A 20,175-nucleotide genomic window follows, 5' to 3' on the forward strand; every position below is an offset into this window, starting at 1 on the left:
TTTCTTAACACAAGAGGGAATGGATTTTTGTGCTTCTAGCATAGGAGGCAGACAGTCCCCAGGTGGTACGTTTACTGCTTGTATTTCTGTTTCAGAAATGCAAATGTGGTCCAGGGACTCCATCATAGAAAAGGTCCACTTCCTGACAGATTGGTTCAGAATTTAACTGCAAAGTGAATTCTGTTTTCTCCTGAGCTGCTATTCTAAACCAGAGAAACACTGCCTGGCTAGACTTGACAAGTGAATTGAAAATGTTTGATGGGAGCTTCATATCGTTACCAGGTCCCTGAAATTCTGGGAACATCGAGGGAATTTACCTGTTGACCATAATTCTCTTCTTTCCTTTGGAGCCTCAGGTTACACTGTTCCTGAGAGGACTTCTCTGGGTTCTTTGGATTCTAAGAATGTCTGTATGTTTATGGCTTCTAAAACTTCTTCAGTCTTCCTTTTGTTTGGATATCTGTAAGGACCTCAGTGGAGCTTGGCTTCCATGCCAGCTGACCCTTGCGTTCACTCAGCTTCACAGAGCCTTTCCACAGGACTCTTCCTTCTTTCCCTCTCACTCCCATCCAGCTCCCCACCTTTCCTCTCATTTCCCCTCCAGTCCTCCCCTCCCCCATCTATCCCCCAATCCTCCCTTCCTCTCTCTTAATTTTTTGTCTCCTTTTACTTTGATTCATTAAAAATATTGAAAAGCACTGAGCATAATATAGCAATTTATTTCCAACATGTAAAATTTATAATTAACATTTCAAACTCCAAATTTATTTAATAAGATAAACATTATAGGTAAAATTAAAGTCCTTTTTGATGCCTTGGTGTCATATTCTTTCTTGCCCTTCCTAGGAATAACTTCTCAAGTATGTATCTCATGAGGCCACAGGCTCATCTGATGGCCCTTCTTTGTCTGCAAGGCCATGTCAACTGGAGCTTCACAGAAGGTTATCTTGTTGCTTTGTGAGTTATTACTTTAATATGTGTAGATGAGGGCAGTGGGTAGCCCAGAAGCAAATTTAAGAAACATCCATTCTCATCCAAAAAGTATGGGAAAGCAAGCAGATTGAGAGGCCCCTGGGGATACATTCATGAGGAAGAATCACCTGTAAGAGACTTGAACAGGTGTAGCAGGTCCTTTGAAGGCATAGGAGATGCTCTTGTTGGAGTTCTGTGTGTCTCTTCTCCCATCTGTACAAGCACCTAGATCCTTGGTGACTGTCCGCCTTTTGCCTTTTCTTCCTAGAAAGCCTGACTTTGGCCTTCATCATTCCTGATCTCATTCTTCATTACTCTCTTGGCTTTTTATGGATTCTGATGTCCATGTTTCTAACACTGACTTTGTGGGCTTTTCCTCATTCCATGGTTGTGTGATGGTTTGGCCTTGATATTCTTAAATCTGTCCCCAAGCTCTGCTTAATTTAGTTGAAGAAACTTAGCAATGGGCTCTGATACAGTTCCTCATCCTAGCCCACCAGAGCATGCTAGGAGATAGGTAGTTGCTGGTAATCCACCTAAGACTTGACTTTATCCTGAGATCTCCACACCTTTCTTCCATTACTGCCAACTTTCATGTCTTTAGGGAAAGTTGGGACCCAGCAAGCAAAATACCCAAACCCAGCAGTGTCAGGGAGCCTGGAGCCTAAGCTGTCTATGCTGCTGCTGCTGCTAATTCGCTTCAGTCGTGGCTGACTCTGTGCGACCCCATAGATGGAAGCCCACCAGGCTCCTCCGTCCCTGGGATTCTCCAGGCAAGAACACTGGAGTGGGTTGCTGTTTCCTTCTCCAATGCATGAAAGTGAAAAGTGAAAGTGAAGCCGCTCAGTCATGTCCAACTCTCAGCGACCCCATGGACTGCAGCCTACCAGGCTCCACTGTCCATGGGATTTTCCAGGCAAGAGTACTGGAGTGGGGTGCCATTGCCTTCTCCGAAGCTGTCTATAGTGACTTTAATAACAGCCTTCAGCCTACCGAGACAGATCTTGGATGTTGAAACTGACTATAGTTCCAAAGTTCCCTTCTGGGTCTCCTCTTTGTGGTGTGTCTGGGAGCTGAAGCTTCTGGGATTGTTACCAGTCACGTGGAGACAGACTGACAATGCTGGGCTGGTGGGGGGTGGATCAGTTCAGTCAGTTCAGTCACTCAATCATGTCCAATTTTTTGCAACCCCATGGACTGCAGCATGCCAGGCCTCCCTGTCCATCACCAACTCCCAGAGCCTGCTCAAACTCATGTCCAATTGAGTCGCTGATGCCATCCAACCATCTCATCCTCTGTTGTCCCCTTCTCCTCCTGCCTTCAATCTTTCCCAGCTTCAGAGTCTTTTCCAATGAGTCATTTCTTCACATCAGGTGGCCAGAATATTGGAGCTTCAGTTTCAGCATCAGTCCTTCCAATGAATATTCAGGACTGATTTCCTTTAAGGTGCTTTCTCACTCACTCTGCCACCTTCATTATATGTGTACCGGTCACTTCAAAAGCTATTTTATGAGCTTGTTGTTGTGTTTCTCTCACCCTCTCTTCTTCCTCCAGCTTCTTTCCGTTAATTTTTCCCTTCTCTTTTTGCCTTGACTTATGGGTCTGCTTGGCCCATTCTCTCCTGCTGTATCCGGTTAACTTGTCCTCTTGCCTGGTGAGTTGTAGGAGCACATAAATGGGGAAATGGAAAATATTGATCAGCCCAGTATAAAGCCTGCCAAAATGTTCATCATCCTGTCTCACTTTCATCAAATACCAGGGAAATAATATGGTGTGTAATAGACTCCAACAGGCATCTGAATTCAGGTCTCATGCTGTAGTTTGTATTTACCGTGAGGAAATTTTTTTTATGTAGAGTCTATGAAAAAGATAATGGTACTCAAGACCAACTCTCTTTAATTTACATGTTCTATTTCTAGTGGTCTTTGGTCTTACAACCCCCTCGTGATTAAACTTGTGGTCCATGAGGAAGAGTGATTGATCGACTTTTTCTCTGTGCTATTGTACCATCTCTATTTAAGGTGGAGTTACAATGTTGGAAGACCCCCATAACTGTCCCTTTTTCACGCTTTTTTAAAAAAGAAATCAAATGACAGAAAACCTCAAACAACACAAAATGAAACTTTCCTTATCCTTCAGAGATTAGAATATGCTCAAGATTCAAATTACCAGCCGGACCTCTCAGTGAGCTTTTCTTCCTGCTAGCTGCAAAAATATTGGGTCCAAAAACACTGGGGCATCTGGCTGTCTGGATTCTAATGCTGCTGCTGCTGCTGCTAAGTCGCTTCAGTCGTGTCCGACTCCGTGCGACCCCATAGACGGCAGCTCACCAGACTCTGCTGTCCCTGGGATTCTCCAGGCAAGAACACTGGAGTGGGTTGCCATTTCCTTCTCCAGTGCATGAAAGGGAAAAGTGAAAGTGAATTCGCTCAGTCGTGTCCGACTCTTAGTGACCCCATGGACTGTAGCCTACCAGGCTCCTCCGTCCATGGGATTTTCCAGGCAAGAGTACTGGAGTGGGGTGCCATTGCCTTCTCTTAGCTCCAGCATTTATTTCTCTGGGAGGACCAGAGAGAGATCATCTAACCCCTTTGAACTTCAGTGTTTTTGTGTGTAAGATAGGAGTTGATGAAACAAGCCTATCTTAAGATGTTGTAATAGCAGAAGTGGGTGAAAGGTGCTTAGCAAAGAGATTGGCATTACTGTCTGCTCTCAGGTGTGACTGACTCACCTCTGCTACCTGTTCTTTACCCACCCCCCACCTCCTACAGTGAGTGGTTCAAATCTTGTTTTATCATGGGTCTGCCTGGGATTAATCTTGGATCCCCATTCTTACTGTGTCACCTGGGATAAAACCTTCCACTTTCTAAGGTTATTTCTGTATCTGAGAATCATTGATGGTGGAGACAATGAGGATGACACACTCAAGTTCAAGTTTTAATACAGTACCTGGAGCATAGTAAATGTTCACTCATTGTGATAATAACATGGTTATGACTATTCTTTCAAGGATTGCAGTCTTAGATCCCTCTGAAGTTCTAGGGTTCTGGCAGAATTGAGATAGGGGTAAAGTATTTATGAAGGTTAAAAGAATCACCAGTGATTTTTCAGAGAAGACATGCTGTCTTGATTTGTTCATTGAAATTTAAGTGAGTCTCACGTGACCTCTAAATTCCCTTTAGTTCTATTACAGTTTCTGTCTTCATTACCCCCAATCCCTAGAAGATGACAGAGAAATGTAGCTGCCTTAAGTCCCTTCATAGAAGCTGCTGTTGGGGTCTTGGGAGTGAAGGATCTGCTTGTCCTGCCAGGCACAACCAGCATTTTTCCTGAATTTCCTCACATCCTCTCTTCTTTCCATCCAAAATGTAGACAGACCCAAGGAGGGTCACCACTTGCGATGTTGTCAGCCAGCCTTGCCTTTACTATTTTGGAACTACTAGGAATTAACTCACAATGTGTGTTAAAGCAAAGATAGGACCTGGGTGGGCTCTACAGAGCAGCTCAGCACGTAGTGTACAGCAAGTGGAAAGTATCCACATCCAACCACCTATTTTATTCTATTTTTTTTCCAACCACCTATTTTATAGGTTTTCCTGAGTTCATTTATATTCAATTCCTTTGCTGGGCCTGCCTATGTTGCAGTCTACAGCCCATTTTCTTGGCCCTTAACAAATGGAGACTCTAACCACACTGGCTTTTAGTTTGTCTCCTTTTGTGCACTATTGGCTGAACCTAATCCCAATAATATTCCTCTGTGTGTCTAGAGGTAACCATCCATGTGTTCCTTCCTCTAGCAAATTCAAGCCTCACGACCTGAACAGTAGTCACATTGGACTCTCCCAAACTACTGAGAAAGAGCCCTTTTCCTTACCTGTGCCTGCTAAACAAATAGCCAGTGATCCTCATCCCTGAGTGCTAACAGCATGGCTAGATCTCTTCCTCCCTCCCCAGCCAGTGTGGCAGCAGCCATCTTTCTCTGTAGCTTAGTGACTCAGACTGGACTCTTGTCCATACCCAGCAGAGCTTGTGCACATTTTCTGAAGGTTTAAATTAGGGGCTTATGCAAGTCATTACCCTAAGTCATCAAAACAGCAATTAACTCAATAACCATGACATTAAGCCAGCTGTTTTTTTCTGGGGAATGTGAAATTGGAAACCAATGCTGCAGTATGCTTGGCTCAGCCGTGAGTTTCCATGAAGCAAAACTAAATAAAGCAAGTATAAATATTGTAAATATTTGAGTTCAGAGGGGCAGGGAACTACCTTTCTTTGGGGAGGGAAAGGATCATGGGGACAAAATGAGAAGTACAGAATAAGGAGAGAAGAAGATGGAGAGTCCAGTACTGCAGGAACAAACACCTTTATAAATGAATATCCACAGCTTTCCTGTGTTGCTTAATCTATTATGGATTATCCTGTATATTTAACATATTCAAAACCATTTCTGGTTAAATTTCTCCTAGGGGAATAACATCTTTGGCAACAATGCTTTAGAAAATTTGGGCTAATTTCATTATACCTACTGACTGTATATAGTTATATTCCTTTAAAATTATATTTTTTTAAGATTAAATTATACTTTTCATGAAATAGAGCTAATTTTATAAAGAAGCTATGAAAGTCTTCTCTAAAACGTGTTTTGAATATTTTTCTACACCTTATTTGATCTGATCGTTTAGTGATGGAAACCTAAGTTTCCCTTCAAACTAAAAGCCCTGTTCAGTTCAGTTCTGTTCAGTCGCTCAGACGTGTCCGACTCTTTGCGACTCCATGAACCGCAGCACGCCAGGCCTCCCTGTCCATCACCAACACCCGGAGTCCACCCAAACCCATGTACATTGAGTCGATGATGCCATCCAGCCATCTCATCCTCTGTCGTCCCCTTCTCCTCCTGCCCTCAATCTTTCCCAGCATCAGGGTCTTTTCCAATGAGTCAGCTCTTTGCATCAGGTGGCCAAAGTATTGGAGTTTCAGCTTCAACATCAGTCCTTCCAATGAACATCCAGGACTGATCTCCTTTAGGATGGACTGGTTGGATCTCCTTGCAGTCCAAGGGACTCTCAAGAGTCTTCTCCAACACCACAGTTCAAAAGCATCAATTCTTCGGCACTCAGCTTTCTTTATAGTCCAACTCTCACATCCATACATGACCACTGGAAAAACCATAGCCTTGACTAGACAGACCTTTGTTGGCAAAGTGATGTCTCTGCTTTTTAATATGCTATCTAGGTTGGTCTTAACTTTCCTTCCAAGGAGTAACTGTCTTTTAATTTCATGGCTGCAATCACCATCTGCAGTGATTTTGCAGCCCAGAAAAATAAAGTCAGCCACTGTTTCCACTGTTTCCCCATCTATCTGCCATGAAGTGATGGGACCAGATGCCATGATCTTAGTTTTCTGAACGTTGAGCTTTAAGCCAACTTTTTCACTCTCCTCTTTCACTTTCATCAAGAGGCTCTTTAGTTCTTCTTCACTTTCTGCCATAAGGGTGGTGCCATCTGCATATGTGAGGTTATTGATATTTCTTGATTCCGGCAATCTTGATTCCAGCTTGTGCTTCCTCCAGCCCAGTGTTTCTCATGATGTTTTCTGCATGTAAGTTAAATAAGCAGGGTGACAATATACAGCCTTGACGTACTCCTTTTCCTATTTGGAACCAGTCTGTTGTTCCATGTCCAATTCTAACTGTTGCTTGCTGACCTGCATACAGATTTCTCAAGAGGCAGGTCAGGCGGTCTGGTATGCCCATCTCTTTCAGAATTTTCCACAGTTTGTTGTGATCCACACAATCAAAGGCTTTGGCATAGTCAATAAAGCAGAAATAGATGTTTTTCTGTACTCTCTTGCTTTTTTGATGATCCAGCGGATGTTGGCAATTTGATCTCTGGTACCTCTGCCTTTTCTAAAACCAGCTTGAACATCTGGAAGTTCATGGTTCACGTATTGCTGAAGCCTGGCTTGGAGAATTTTAAGCATTATTTTACTAGCATGTGAGATGAGTGCAGTTGTGCGGTAGTTTGAGCATTCTTCGGTATTGCCTTTCTTCGGGATTGGAATGAGAACCGAAAGCCCTGTACGCAGTGAATATGGCAGTAATCAGATTTTTCGAGCCAAATGAAGGTCCCACAAACACCAAAGACTTTGGGAAAAAATGTTCTTTGGTTTTTTCTTGATTTTAAAATTAGCATGTGTATATAGATTTGAGAAAATACACAAAACTATTAAGAAATGATTATTATTGATATAATCCCATTATGAGACCATTGTTAACACTTTGGAAGTTTTTCTTTGAAAACATTTTAACAAATAAGTCAGGTAATTCAGTTGTATTCATTATTGGATACAGTTGATAATAACTAACATTGCAGTGAACCTTTTAGTATATTAATATTTGATTCTTTGCCTGTTTCTTTAGGATATATTGTTAGAAAGGAAATCAATTTGCTTAGGCATCTGACTTATTGTTAAATTGCATGTCAGACAGATGATACTAATTTTCACTCATTAGTGTTTTTATGTGTTCTGACTGTACCCTCAATGCCATTGAGTATTATTTTTAATCCAATTTTTCTCAACTCGGGCTTTTACTTTGGAATCAATGCAAGAGTTTTAAATAAGAAACAAACACAAAACAGGTTGCACCTGAGCTCTACCCTAAGCCAATGAAATCAGAATTTCTGGGGAGTTGGAGGACCAACACGAATATAAGTTTAAAAGCTCCTCAGTGCATCTAGTTGATAGAAAGGGTTCAGAACCACTTTGGTAATTGAGTAAATGAAACATACTTCAAAGCCCTCTGCTATCACAGCACATTAGGATCCAAGTGGTATATGTCTGCCTCATTAGTTTGAAAAACATACTGTGAAATTAGAGTCTGGCCAAAACATTTTACCCCAAGTGGATCTGCACATACTTGGGGGAAAAAATGAGGTCATCTCTGCACCAAAATAGTTCCCCCTGTTCCTTACCATCTTACCAATTAGTTTTTAGGAAACTTTTTCAGGGCTTTTTCTACTTTTTCCTACTTCATCTCTAAACTTTCTGTCTCTGAGGCTGCTTCAGAAGTAGTACATGTTAATTGTTTTGCCTTTCTAATCACTATTCAGTTGTTTATCAAGTATTTCATTTATTTTGACATTTTTTGCACCAGGTCCTTATCTTAGGGTAACCATCATTTCCCCATCTTATTTGTGGTTTGGTAGATAAAGATACTCGGAGATGGCAATGGCACCCCACTCCAGTACTCTTGCCTGGAAAATCCCATGGACGGAGGAGCCTGGTAGGCTGCAGTCCATGGGGTCGCTAAGAGTCAGACACGAGTGATCGACTTCACTTTCACTTTTCCCTTTCATGCACTGGAGAAGGAAATGGCAACCCACTCCATATTCTTGCCTGGAGAATCCTAGGGATGGCGGAGCCTGGTGGGCTGCCGTCTATGACATCACACAGAGTCGGACACGACTCAAGCAACTTAGCAGCAGCAGTAGCAGATAAAGATACTAAAGAAGACTATACCTGATAGAAATACTACAGAAGGCCTGTACTAAAGAAGACTGTACATAACCTGATAGAATTACTATAGAAGGCCTGTACGTAGTTTGACCTGTCAGGTTTCATGATGCTCCAGGCATGTTCTGGGCCCTTTCAGTTGTTAGTCTAGGGAAACTATTGATGCTCATCCTGTTAGAGTAAGCTGGTGTGGGAGAGTCTGCTCTTTGGTGAAATGTTTTCCCATGTGTGAGAAGTACAGAAGGGAATATTTCCTCTGCACTTCTAATGATGTTACCTGAAAATCTGATGCCAGATGATTACATTATTTCCTTAAAGGCTTTTATTTCCTCATTTCTGCCTTGCCCCTGGCCCCACAACTCGCTCTTTCTCCGGAAGAGGGAGAAGTCCCTCCCCCACATCCCAATACTTACTTTTTCATACTCTTTCACGGCCAAGAGTGACCGTAGGACATAGTTTTGTCCGATTACACGTAAACAAGATTCTGCTGGCAGCTTTGCGGGAGCGTTGCATTTTCCAAATAAAAGTGTAGTGATCCTGAAACCCCTTTCCCTTACTTCCAGCCTTGAATTCAGATATGATGCCTAGATTTTGAAGGCCATTTTGCAACCATGAAGTAAGAGACCCGAGAGAAAAACTAAGAGAATAGCCAACATGGCTCTGCTATCTTTTAGCTGGTGGACCGACACTAACCATTGCCTGAGTCCAGACTTCTGCTGAGGGTTAAACATGCTCTTAGTTGAGTCGATGTTAGATGGATTTTCTGTTCCTCTCAGCTGAGAGCTTTCCTGATTCACCCAAATGATACTTTCCTAGTATCATGTTTAGCCATTGATCGTAGCTCGTTATTTCCTATTTTTTCTGTATAAGAGCTGAATTTTAAAGTCCAACACCATTCCTAAATGGGGCAAGGCCAACCTAGCTTGTTATCTTCCTTTTATTCTCTTCTTCCTTGGGCAGTGGTCAGGTTGGGGTCAGTTCTTGGGCCAAGAACTGGGGAAAGTCACTGCTTCTTATTATCTGTCTCTGATTGTGTTTCTGCCTGCACTGGTAGGTCAATGTACTTTAGTCTAAAGCTATTTAGGCTGAATTCAAATAGAAAAAAAATGGGAAGTTATTGTCTGTACCAACTTATCCATGCTTTCGCCTTTGATTCTGGGCCTACAGACATATATTATTAATAATAGTTATTTGCTTCCTTTTTGATTTTCTTTCTTGTGGATTTCTGGGGGATTTTTTGTTTTTGTTTTTTTGCTTTTTTTACAATTCTGGTAAAGTGGGGAGGCTGTTCTCTAAGCAGCCTATTGGTACCTCTTGGTCTAAATATCATCTGTAATATTCTAATTCGACACAATTTTTCTCATCCTTAACGATGGAAACAGTTTTGGTAATGAATGTAATTTGAGGTTACATCTATTTGTTCTCTGCTGCCAAATGTTATGCCAGTGCCTTAATTGGTTTTGTTAGAGTGAGCTTGAAGCCATGGGTATATAAAGCAATTTAAATGTTTTGGCATTTTTCATCAGTCACTGAAGCATCATAAATTTTTGATTGCCTGTGTGATGAACATATTTACCAAGCACAAGTAGCTATGATTTATGTGTGTTCAGCTAGAGGATGGCAAAGAAAATGCAAATATGTTTGAGGTTAAAGAGAAATGTATCAACTGTCCAGTCATTGTTACAATAGCTAAGTGTTGACTCAAGAGGGAAAATAAAGGTAAATTTTACCTTTTCCTCTATATAATCATCACTAACATTACCTATTCAAATTTTTAGCTAAGCGACTTTTAGAATGGTTTTGCATTGTTTTCTAGCATTCACTATTTGTTTCTGTTAAATATGTAGGAATTTATGGAACTGGTCAGTATTTTGCCACTACACTTGTCATCTTCAGTCTGTGGAAGTATCATGAAAAAACATGTATCTGCAATCCTGTGCTTGAACTAAAATGCTGAAACAGTGACCTGGTTTATTTGTAACCAAGAATCAAGTTCATCTTCTTTTTCAGATGTAACATATACCAGAGCATGAAAACAGCTGTGACAAAGAGCTCTCTTTGGAGCCTAAGTCATATCACTTGCTCACTGGAGCATCCTCTTTACATAGCCTGTCACTGTGATTCTAGCTCCATCTCATTGGAACAGAGTGGATCATGGGAAGAATCAAGCCTCTGTAGGATGTTACTTCCTAGCAGAGAGCCCAGGAAAAGGGTGCCAAGGAAAACCCGGGCAGGTCCTCTGTGGATGGACACGTGACATCATCTAGTGACCTTTCCCAGGGAAGACTCTGACCAATAAGAATCTTTACTTTTTACTCATTCACTTTCAGCTTCCTTTGTGGTGCAGGCTTCACCCTGACATCTTGATTTTAAGTATATAAAAGGAGTTTCTGTGATATACTCTGTAGGTCAGGCTCATTGGTACATTCTCTGCATGTTTCAGGTGAGAGCTAGGTCAGTTTGATGTGAGACCAGGATGTGTGTGGATGAGAATATGACCCTTTCTTGACTCTTCACATCCTTCTAGAAATGTGCTGAATCCTTCTTACCACTCCAACATGGAACCAGAGAAATCGGATTTTATTCTAGGAACCAGCTGCCAAACCTCAGGCTGGATGGCGATGAGGGTGACGTGCAAAGGGGCAGTGTTCTTTTCCTGACAATGCTGAAGTCGTTCCTGACTCTGCTCCATATTCTTAGGAAGTAGACAGACAAGTGCCAGTTACCTTCCTTCTTTTCAGACAGAGGAACTGGTAAGAGAATGAAACCCCTCAGCTTCTGGGGCTCTTCTTTAGACATCACCTTGTGTTCTCATTCAGGCTCCCGACCTTTGCTCCATTCTTGGCTCATCCCCAGGGCTACTGGCCAGACGCCATCACCTGGTTGGCCTGTGAGTTGTCCCCTCTGTTTCCTCCCTCTTTCCAAGTCTCTCCTTTTTAATTATCAGCACAGACAACCCCATGTAGTAAGACTCCATACAGTCCTCACAGGCCTCAAGCAATGAGGGTAAGAACTAAAAAAAAAATCTCTGCTGTGGAAGCTAATTGTGTATTTTTAATTAATTGCTCCAATTAGTCCCACTCTTTTCAGTTATGTTAATCTATAACAATGTCAGCTGGGATGCTTCTGGAAGTGGAAATTGCTGTAATGGTCAGGTACTCGTCAATTAAAACTCTTACTATGTGCAATTAGCTTCTCTCTGCGTTTTCATGGCAACCCCGGGGAGTATGAGAGGCAGCGTGGATGCAGCTTACCACATCTAGAGCGAACGGCATCAATACATTTCCATCCTATAATTTTGATAGCTTATATATTTTATTGTAGAGAAAAGTCAGTGATCAAAGATAGCATCATTAATGATGAAATAATTATAGAAGACCTAGTCTGGTCCCTTTGTTTATTAAATTCTGTAATGCAAAACTTGACAAATAATGAAAGCAGTGGATGGTGTATGGTTAAGGGTTTGGAGGCAAATGGCTTTCAAAGATTTCAACTAAGCACTTTGAAAGCATATTTAACATGTTATTGATATGACTATTTGTGATTAGCATATGTATTTGGTCTTCACAGTCAGGCTTATTCAGGATAACAAATAAGAAAGAAGAGGATAGACTGGTTTCAATTACACACCTTGGCTTCATAGAACTTTTTTATCTCAAATATTTGGGATTTTCCTTCTGTAGCCTAAAATTTTACTGTACAATAAAGTTTGCTTTCCAATAGAGCTAAGCACAGCCTGACAGTTATTACATGGTTATTTAATAATTAGAATTCTTTCTACCACAATCTCCTTTTTAAATATATTATGAACTATGATAAACATACAGAAAAGTACACAAAACATAAAAATATATAGTTCAGTGATTAATCATGGAGTAAATATCCATGTAAGCACATCAAGGTCAAGAAGTAAAATATCGACAGCAGCCCTTAGGTCCTCCTCTTGTCTCTTCCCAATCATTCCTTTTTCCTCTCAAAAGGCACCTATACTACGAGTGTGCTCAGTCATGTCCGACTCTTTGCAACCCCATGGACTGTGGCCCTCCAGGCTCCTCTGTCCATGGGATTTTCCAGACAAGAATACTGGAGTGGGTTGCCATTTCCTTTTCCAGGGGATCTTCCTAACCCAGGGATTGAACATGTCTTCTGCATGGTGGATTCTTTACCAACTGCATCACCTGGGAAGCACCAAAAGGCACCTATCTTGAAGAAATCTCATTTGGCATTCATTTTTGTGTTTTGAGAAGATGGTTGTTGGTCTCACTGCTTCTTTAAAAGCCGTTTTCTTTGTACACTGAAAGTGGAAGCGTTAGTTGCTCAGTCCTGTCCAACTCTTTGCAACCCCAAGCACTGTAGCTGACCAGGCTCCTTTGTCCATAGAATTCTCCAGGCAAGAATATTGGAGTGGGTTGTCATGCCCTTCTCCAGGGGATATTCCTGACCCAGAGATTGAACTGGGTCTCCTGTGTGAGCCACCTACACTAACTGCATTTAAAATATCTCTTTTGTTTTTGGTTTTCAGCAGTTTTACTGTGGTTTGGCTAGTAAAGGCCTATGTGAGGACTTCTATACCCTGTTTGGAATTTGTAGGACTTCTTGAATCCACAATTTATTGTTTTTCATCATTTGGGAAAATTCTTAGCCACTGTTTCTTAAAATGTTATTTTGGACTCATTTATTGCTTTCCTTTCTCTCTAGGATTCCAGAAATATGTTAGAGCTTCTCAATATTTTCCTACCCTCTTTGAAAAATATTTTCCAACTTTTTGCCTCTTTATGCTAAGTATTTTTCTTACGTCACTAGTTTTAGTTCATTAAGTCTGATTTCAGTTGTGTATAAATTGCTCTAAACTGAGCCATTGAGGTCTTCACTTTGGCTATTGTATTTTTCATTTCTAGAATTTCTACTTAGTTGTTCTTCAGTTCAAAATGTCCTTTAAAAGTAAATTCTATTCTGTGCTGAATTCACAATCTGGCCTTTTATTTCCTTGAAAGAGTAAGTATAGTTTTGTCTTTCTACTTTCAGTATTTCATTGCTGTTCATGACTTACCAAACTTTGATGAATGTCAGAAAGATGATGTGATGTTTCCCTTGACAATGGTGTTCAGTGTGTTCCTGATGTGGTGATGACAAAAGAGCCAACTAGAATTCTCTTTGGATTGATTCATAGACTTTTTTCTTTTCATCATGAAAAAAAAAATCACAACATATACTGTAAAGTGGAGGAAAATATATGAGAACCCACAAAAATCCATCACCCAATTTCAACAGTTATCACCACTTAGCAACTATAGTTATCTTAAAATTCATGCCTGATATGTCTAATATCTGGATCTACTGTGAGTCTCTTTCCATCATCTGTTGGCTCTGTGTTTCTTGTTCTTGTTTTCTTGCTGTTATTTTATTGGGTTTCAGAAGCTGTATTGAAAAATTATGTGCAGAAATAACTTGATGTGTAAGATAAGTTCTTTCTTTGGAGAAGATTTATGTTTTCTTCTACTGCATGCCTGGCAGCTCTTAAATTTGAAATCATCTTAATCCAATTTTGGGGATGAAGATGATTCAAAGCTCAGCTGAAATAGCTGTAAGAGCCAATCTTCTGGTTTACTCTGTTAGGGTGATTTAGACTCTCTTGGGCTTCCTTGGTGGCTCAGATGGTAAAGAATCCACCTGCAATGCAGGAGACCTGGGTTCGATCCCTGGGTCAGGAAGATCCCCTGGAATAGGGAATGGCTATCCATGTCAGTATTCTTGCCTGGAGAATTCCATAGACAGAGGAGCCTGGCATACAGTCCGTGAGGTCGAAGTGTTGGACATGACTGAGCAACTAACACTTCGTTTTAGACTCTCTTACCAAGCCCAAGACTACAACATTTGTGATTTTATCTCCATGAAGCTGCAGAACAGTACTGCATAGCCCTTTGGCTGCCTCTTCCTGAGTCAGTAAATTCTGTCAGAGGAAAAATCCAAGCATTGGATCCTTACTATCTTGCTCACTATCCAGTGGTTTCAAGCAGAATATGTATATGTATTGTATGTGTATACATTAGTTATCCTCAGAAAGAAGATTGGTCCAAATCTCCTGATCTCCCATTACTAAAAGCAAAAGACTACTCTATACACATCTTAACCTTTCATCCTGTACTCTTTTATACTAATCATTTTAAAAGGGAAACTCAAATTTTAATATATGATGGTTGCTTATGGATTAATTGATTTCTGTATCTGCCATAAGAATTTGTGAATTACTATTTCTTTAAGCTGTTTGTTTATTCTCTGATTCTTTTCTCATTCTGGTTTGTGTCACAGATACACACTCTCTTACTCTTTGGCCCCTAAGTAGGTGCACCCAAAGAAGGCACTGGCAGAAAATTGGGTGGTGAGAGTAGGACAGAGAAGTCAGAGTTTTCTTACCTCTCTTTTTGCTTCCTTCAGTGTCTCTGGCAATAACTGGGTCTCCTGCATGGTTCCAGCTCTTACTGAAAGGCTCTGGCTTCTGGGCTGTGGTTAACACCTCCTCCCATTGTTGACACCTCCCCCGCCTCCCCCCTTCCCCCAACCCCAACAGTAATGGGACTTCCTACTGTTGCTGACTTGCGGGCTGCCTTACAGTTTTTTGGCTTCTCAACCCTTCTACCACTGTGTCGTCAGTGATACTGCTAAATTTACCTCTAAATTCCCACCATATAGTAATACCTGCTACTTTTAAGACCTAGTGCTGTTCCTTTATCTGTCTATAGGGTTTTGTTACAGTGTGAAATATGTAATACACAGTCCTTATCCTCAGGGAAGGAACAAGAGACAGGGAACAAACTACGTCTGTATATGAAGAAATGACAGATGACCATGGATTAAGTGCCAACCTTGATGATTTACACAAGAAGGCCAAAGCAACTCAAGGAAGAGTGAGACCCCTAGAATCTTTCATGGAGGTAAATCAGATTGTGTGGTAGAATAGGACAGAAAAATTCTCCAGGTGGGGCTGAAATAAGAAATCTCTGGGAAACAAAATTCTTGTTCAAAATCTCCATGGAAAAGTAGCATTTAAAATTATTTCCCATTCAAACTAATGACATATATGAGTAGCTTTGTGATTCTTCTTTATGCTTTGAAGAATCGTTAAACTCTGAAAAACTGATGCGATGGTGTTTTCAATCTCACTTTACACATTTGGTGTTAACTTCAAGTTCATAAACTTGAGCATCACTGAAAATTACCCTGTCATTCACTGCAAACAAGCTCTGTCATTTCAGATGCTACCAACAGACAGCTGATTGAAAACTGAGGGATGAATGATAGTCAAAGAACTTTTGAGCAAATGCTACATAGTTTTCCAGTGAATAAGGGTTCATGATGGGTGCATGATGAAATGCTCTTTCTAAACCAGAATGTCATTGTAATTTTGGGTGGGTTGAGGCATTGGAAATAAGCTGGGAGCTAGAAGGTGTAGTGTGAAACCAATTATTTGTATATGGATTGTTACTCTGGAGCTAATTTTTACTGTGTTGCCAGGCTGTGGTCAAGCCCAGTGCTGGGGGATGCACATGCCTCTTGTTTGGTTTATATGGCTTCTGTGTAGTCAGTGAAAAGAGCTTTGAATTTGGAGTCAGGCCTAAGTTGGGGACCCGTCTTTGATCCTGCTTGACTATTTGATCTTGGGGAAAGCATTTAACTTCTTGAGTTCTGCCTTCCTTATCTACAAATTATCAAGAGTAATGAAATCTCACAGGAGACTGTTGTAATAATTTAGGTGACAGTGCATAGGGAACTTACAAAGGTAGCTGTTTCTTGCACAGACGTTTAAGCTGCTCCATTGTGTCTAAGCTCCTGTGCTTGGCCAGGTTAGAAAATTTGCTGGAGGAGAGATAGTAGGCACTTAATGACACTTCCACATAGGGCCCTGAGCTTATAACACAGGCAAGGGAAAATCACATAATTTTGTTCTTGCTTTTTCATTTTTAATTTTTTAATTGCCACTCCTAAAATCCTAGCACCTGGCTTAGAGAATATTTGCATTTATTGTGCATAGTACCCACTTGACACACTTGGCTCTGTATCCAAGGTGGAAGTTGAAATAAGTCAATGTTCTTCTTTATTTACTTTATAACTAAGCTCTATTTCCTTTCCTTGCTTATATTCAGGAGTCATCATAATATATACATGGCATAAAATGTACATAAAATAACAAGTCATTACTTGCAAAGTACATTTTTTTCTTCTGCAGGGCCTTATTAGCAACTGATAATCTTACAATCTTATCTCCTAAGCAGATTCCTCATCAAGTATTCCTTGACCCCATTCTGTTAAGCATCTTCACCACTCATTATTAAATTACCTGCTAAAAAGCAGAAAAAAACAACTCAAGGGAGTCCCAACTCCTATTGCAAACTAGTAGCTTCCCCTACCCAGAACAAATGCTAAAATTGGTCAGAAATCACATTATTTACTCTCAGAATAATAGTCTGTTGTAGTTTATGCTTAGCTTGTCACCCAACCTCAGTAATAATATATTTGACATGAACTGCATACTGATTACTTTTATTATTCCAGAAGTTTCATTAGCAATAGTCCTCCCTTGCCCTCAATTCTCCCAAACTCCCGAATGTCTAAAAATACCATCTTAACTATATCCCTAAAGACAATATAAATTCTACATACACAGTTTCTATTTGCTTCTCCATCTCACTCCCACCTTTGCCAAATCTTTCATCCATTCACACCAAAAATGCTAAAAGTCAGAAAGAATATCATCATGATTTCTCAAAGAGAACAGTTGTCTCTGAACTTAGAGGGGCTTTGAGAGTCTTCTCTTAACTCGGATTTGAGACAATTAAACATTTTCCCCCCTTCCTTAAAAAAATAATAAATTATTATCGGTACAGATTTTCAATTTTATTAACCAGTTTTCAACTATTAGTAGCCTAGAAAAGAAATGTAAACACTGAACTTCTGAATGACAAATTTTTTTTTTTAATAAATTTATTTATTTTAGTTGGAGGCTAATCACTTTACAACATTGTAGTGGTCCTTGCCACACATTGACATGAATCAGCCATGGGTCCACATGTGCTCCCCATCCTGAACCCCCCTCCCACCTCCCTCACCATCCCATCCCTCTGGGTCATCCCACTGCCCCAGCCCTGAGCATTTGTCTCATGCATCGAAACTGGAATGGTGTTCTGTTTCACATATGATAATATACATGTTTCAGTGCTATTCTCTCAGAACATCCCACCCTCACCTTCTCCCTCAGAGTCCATAAGACTGTTCTATGCATCTGTGTCTCTTATTCTGTGAGTGACAAAATTTAACTTGGAATTTGAGAGTAGTTAATGAAGACAGTTGAGCAGTCAAAACAAATGAAATAGCCTCTATGGATCACATTCAAACTTTCGCTTTAAGCAAACTTTGGTCAAGTGGTCCATAGTAGATCAGAAGTGTTGTTATTGTTTCGTTGCTTTGTCATGTCTGACTCTTTTGTGATCCTATGGACTGCAGACTGCCAGGCTCCTCTCTCCATGGGATTTCCCAAGCAAGAATACTGGAGTGGGTTGCCATTGCCTTCTCCAGGCGATCTTCTCTACCCAAAGATGGAACCTGCATCTCCTGCATTGGCAGGTGGGTTCTTTACCACTGCACCACCAAGGAAGTCCAGATTGAAGTAGTGACTCAGAAGTGGAAATGCGGTTGCATTGTGTTGTAGTCAGTTTGAGCTGCCATAACAAAATACAATAGATGGGGTGACCTAAGCAAGACATTTATGCCTCTCAATTCTGGAAGCTTGGAAGAACAAGATCAAGGTGCAGTCCAATTTGGTTCCTAGTCCTCTGATTGGCTTGCAGAGAGTCAGCTTTTCAGTGGCCTTTTCTCAGAGCATGCATGTGAGGAGAGAGAGAAAGTAAAGTCTCTGGTGCGTTTTCTTATGGGGCTTCCCTGGTGGCTCAGACAGTAAAGAATCCACCTGCAATGCGGGAGACCCAGGTTTGATCCCTGGGTTGGGAGGATCCCCTGGAGAAGGAAATAGCTACCCACTCTTGTATTCTTGCCTGGAGAATTCTTGCCTGGAGAATTCCCCAGGAGCCTGGCAGGTTATAGTCCATGGGGTTGCAGAGAGTCGGACATGACTGAGCAAAGTGTTTTCTTATAAGAACACTAATCCCATTATGAAGGGCCCATCCTTATGACCTCATCTAAACCTATTATCCCTCCAAAGGCCCCATGTTCAAATGCCATCACACTGGGTGTTAGGATTTCAGCGTAACAATTTTAGGAGGACAAAATTCAGTGCATAGCTGTCTGGAAAATCAGACATACCAGCAGTAGCCAAAAGAGAAAGCAATTCTTTGATAGAGAGGGACCAAAGAAAAGCTATTGTAATATTTCATTTTTCAGAGGGACCATTTAGTTCAGGAACATGTCACTCTGTGGAGGTCAGTGGTTCCTGAGGCCTTCATGATTACTCATGTTCATAGTAATGAATCTGATTCATTAAGAAAACGATGAAATATCTTCAATGTCCTCTATTTAAGAGGGCACTGAACAGAGTATAATCTATTTTAGAGTTATTTTTTGTCAACATACTTAAAATATTGGTGTGTCTGTGGGTTGCAATTAATCCTGTGAAATATCCATTTACATGGAATGGTAGGTTTTCCAAAACCTGATAAATCTCATGCAGCAATAAACAATAAGTATTTTTTAGGGTCAATCAGTAGGATACCATTTCCAAAGAGCAATTTTCTTTTAAACTGAATTATGCAAGAGCTAACAAAATTTAGTGTTGATATTTCAGCTGTTGAAAACAATCCATCAAGTTCTTCACTACTTAGCACCAAGGTTGAAAAACTTTATCATGGTGCTTTTTTATCCAAGCATGTCTACGCATGGCAAATATCACTGCCCTTTAATTTAAAGGTGGTAATAGAGATTGGGGGTTCTATAGAAGAGAGAACTTGATGTTTGACCACAATTCTTCACCTGGGCCAAGGAACAGTGATTTTCTGACTTGTCTACCTTTGTCTTAGAGCCTTCTATCCTGTTAATAGCCATTTTCTGGACTCAATTGTGATTGCAATAGCCAAATTTCCCTTTTTACTGCCTGCCGTACTTACCAAGCAATCAGCATCCGTCTCCGCACTGAGACTTATCTTGCCAAAAGTTGAGGATACTCGAAGTCAGTTGGCTGCAGTTCCCTATATCAATCCCTGCAATAGAGGTGGCCTTGCCAATGGGACCGTAATAAATGACATCACTTGGCAAGGCTCCCCATAGTCTGGATGGTGTTTGGAAAGGTACAGTCAGCTTTTGCCTCTATAATTCCATTTTTATGTATGTTTTCATATATAAAACCCCCATTTGGCTGATATATCCCTTCTTTAGCTATATTAAAACCTTTGAGGTCTGGTCTTATCTTGCTGGCAGTAGTTCTGGGCTGTCTTGTTAAGGTGACACTGAAGACCTTGGTTTTGAGCCATTATGTCCTGATTGTAGAGTTGATGCTTGGGTGTAGTCTTACTCTTCTAGATCTGTGTTCTTGGGGAGGATGCCTCCACTGTAGCCCCCCAGATCAAAAGGTTCTGAATAACACTATATACCGGGTGCTTTATCTGCTGTCCACATCTAATCTGGAGAAAGAAATAGCAACCCACTTCAGGTTTCTTGCCTGGAAAATCCCATGGACAGAGGAGCCTG

General features: G+C 40.8%; 2 long non-coding RNA genes across 4 annotated transcripts in view; one reads left to right on the forward strand and one right to left on the reverse strand.

Moving 5' to 3' along the window:
* LOC145510685 (uncharacterized) overlaps positions 1-20,175 on the forward strand; it is a 171,146-nt gene that overhangs the window by 36,610 nt on the left and 114,361 nt on the right. For 2 of the 3 annotated variants that reach the window (XR_014057215.1, XR_014057212.1), the window contains exon 2: positions 15,272-15,416. This is a non-coding gene — a long non-coding RNA (uncharacterized LOC145510685). Of the gene's footprint in view, positions 1-8,422; positions 8,565-15,271; positions 15,417-20,175 lie in introns of those variants that run through there. The other variant, XR_014057216.1, reaches the window with a different exon arrangement.
* LOC145510691 (uncharacterized) lies at positions 700-14,965 on the reverse strand. Its single transcript, XR_014057217.1, has 3 exons — positions 14,899-14,965; positions 13,535-13,662; positions 700-2,623 (listed from the first exon to the last, which is right to left on the reverse strand). It is a non-coding gene; the product is annotated as an uncharacterized LOC145510691 (long non-coding RNA).

This window comes from Giraffa tippelskirchi, chromosome 1 (genome assembly GCF_054371585.1).
Source record: "Giraffa tippelskirchi isolate mGirTip1 chromosome 1, T2T-mGirTip1v1.2.pri, whole genome shotgun sequence".
NCBI lineage: Eukaryota > Metazoa > Chordata > Mammalia > Artiodactyla > Giraffidae > Giraffa > Giraffa tippelskirchi.